At 38.7% G+C, this 2924-nt stretch overlaps 1 protein-coding gene across 1 annotated transcript in view; it reads left to right on the top strand.

Annotated features, from left to right (window-relative positions):
* The first annotated feature begins 232 nt into the window (after window positions 1-232).
* The window catches only part of IL18RAP (interleukin 18 receptor accessory protein), a 25090-nt gene continuing 22398 nt past the window's right edge, over window positions 233-2924 (top strand). Inside the window, exon 1 of the mRNA XM_019525620.1 lies at window positions 233-293. The gene's annotated coding sequence lies outside the window, so the exon portion shown is untranslated. The remainder of the gene's footprint in view (window positions 294-2924) is intronic.

The following is a 2924-nucleotide window of genomic DNA, read 5'->3' as shown; positions in this document are numbered from 1 at the left end:
GGCAAAATTTTTTCATTTTTTCTTTATTTTTCCTGTTTTTCAACAACACACAGTCCAGTGGTATTTTGTTTAGCAAAAATGCAACCTTTTGTTGAAGGTTTATACTTTTTGGGCTAATCTTTTTACAAGAAAAGTAACCGGAAATTTAGGAGGAACGTATTGCTGCTGAGCTAAGATAGAAAGGGATGATGACAGTGAGGTAGAGGAAATTCCTGTAAAGGAAACAGACTCGCTCATTGCAAACTGCAAGAACTAACCACAATTCTTATCATGTATGTGAGGAGGATGTGAAGGTAAGATTGTTAGATATTTTTTCTTTCAAGTGAAACTTTATAAACAGTTTTTATTATCTGCCCCCCTCCCCATGTTTTATCTATGTTATAGGTTGATTAGTTTTATTTTTATTTAATATGTTATTTTTTAAATATTGCATTTAGTTCTTCTTCATGCAGTGCATACATTTTAGTAAATAGTGTTACTGGGTTTTCTAAATTTCACTTTTCTTTATATAGCAGCTAATCATCCTCTAGTAGTCCTTAGAATATGTTCTTGTTGTCCTTTACACTGATATAAATCAACTGAATTCAAGAAATCACAATGTTAACTGATGTAAGGAAAAGAGACTGAGATTTAAGATGATAAACTAAGCTTGTGGCATGCCAGTCTTTACTGAACAGTAGCAGAACTAAATTTAATGCTCACAAAATAAATTTTCATTACTTTGGATCCAAGACATAATATAAATAAATAAAATCAATGCTTAAATAAGGTCATTATCTTGTAAGAAAAGGGAACTACAATATGATTTATGTACTTTTCCCTTGCGTTGCTTTATCACAGAAAATAAAGAAAAGACCATCGTCATTTTTTTCTGTGTGAAGTAGCTTCCATAGATCTCATTTGTATTTGAAATGACAGTAAATACAGGGATGATACTAGGTATTTCTTTGAACTTTTGGGAAACCTGACTAACAGGCTTTCTTGCCGGTAAAGTATTCTAGAGAAATATGTCCCTCTCCAGGAGACCTGTTAAAGAAGGATATGCTGATCTTAAAAGGAAGGGTTGATTTAAAAAAAAAAAAAAAAATGGAAAGTTTATTTTGTCTTCTGAATATCTTGCGTCTCCATAGGCATACTTTCAAATGCATATTCCTGCCATGCAGCAGCAAACCCCGCATCAAAACAGGTAGCTCTTAAGGCTGTGTTTCCTACTGTTTCAAAAATATAGAAGCAACATTAGAAATATCCTAACCCCCTAGCTGCCTGTTAGTCTTTCTGGCTACAGTTTTCTGAATTCTGCTTGTATTGAGGCTAGCAGTTTGGGAGTGAGACTTGTACACTGTAGGTGAAAGAACCTGGGGAGAGCAGGTAGCATGCATGCTACCGCACTGGCTACTGATTTCCAGTGGCATCTGATCTCATTTGGCAAAGCTCACAGTTTCACAGAGGGGCTTTACATTTAGACTTGATTTAAAAATGGGGATATGTTCCCAAGAAACTTGTTCCTTTTCTTGCTAAAGAATTTTCAAAATCCATATTTTTTTCAGTCAACCCTAAATACGTTCCATCAATCTGTCTCCTGTACTACACAAATGATAGGACTGTTTTGTTTTGGTTCATTCTCCTCTCCAAATTCTCATTCAAGAGATGGTGTTATGGGATTATTTTCAGAAGAGTTTTCATCTGGAGGCATCTTATATTTTCAGGGCTATTTTAAGTTGTATGTATCACTCTTGCCATGCCCCACTTTGTTTATTTAGATGTTTACCTTGCTCAGTCTACTTATGTAGTCCATGATCCTTGGAAAGTAGCATCTAACCAGGTGAGACTGAAGCTGAATCATCAGATTTTTTGTAATTATAATATTTATTAATAAGTACTATCAAACTTCTGTTTCACTGCACCTTCTGCCATAGTTGTCTTGCCTTCTGGAGGTCTTTTCTCCATTGGTGATAGGTAGTCCTGTCTTGTTATTCAGTCTAGCACATGGGCCCTGTCCTGGCAGCTTCATGATAATTCCTGAAATCCATACAAAATGAAGCAGATGAACTGAGCCAAGTTAGTATCAAAGATGGTGCAGAAAGAGAGAAGGGAAAAAATTACTTTTAACACTAAGAATAGATGATTCAAAGATATATTGGTCTATATTCAGTTTGTGTTTTTTGACTCAAATGCTCCATTGAATGTTAAATAGTTGCCTGAAAGTGCGAAGTGTGAGTAAAGTTCATATTGGTGTAAAATAACCAGGTGCTGTACCTCTGCCTTTTTGTGTGAGTGGTTTGCATGATGAACCCTCAGATCAAAGGTTCACCTATTGGACTTATTTTTCCAGGCTCAGTCAGTGTCTGTTATGCAGTTTTGCAAGTGTAATGTCACTTAGTGGTCAGTTGATTGGGTTAAGAAGAGTTAAGATAGCAAAAAGGTCATGGAAGCTTAACTGAGTGAGGGCTCATGGTATCTGACCTGTTTTTACTGAGATCATGAATGGTGCATTTACAGCCTGCCCAGCCAACACCCAGATAGCCAGGGACCTACTTAATTCATGGTTTCGCAGATTTCACAGAAACCACAAAATCCAGGATAGTCTGTAAAATCAACAACAAAAAACCAATAAGAATAAAATGCTGGCTTTCCAGTGGGCGCCAATGGTCCTTGTTGCCATAGGGGAAGGTGGCAGCTGGCAGGGCAGTGTGAAGGGCAGCGGACAAGCAGATGGCTGCTGCCTTCTCCTCCCCCCTCCCCCACTCCTGGGGCCTCTCTGCCAATCGGCACCAAAGGGTGGGATGGCACACAGGGCAGTCAGCAATCAAGGTTGTGGCTGCCCCCTCATCCGTCCTCCCCCCTGCCCCCTGATGGGCAAGGCCTTATGAAGGGCAGCTAGCAATCAAGATGGATGACCCCTTGTTCACCCTCCCCCCCCCCCC

Source organism: Gavialis gangeticus, unplaced genomic scaffold (genome assembly GCF_001723915.1).
Source record: "Gavialis gangeticus isolate Ggan-Ray unplaced genomic scaffold, GavGan_comp1, whole genome shotgun sequence".
Lineage (NCBI taxonomy): Eukaryota > Metazoa > Chordata > Crocodylia > Gavialidae > Gavialis > Gavialis gangeticus.
This window is presented reverse-complemented; position numbering and strand designations above follow the sequence as displayed.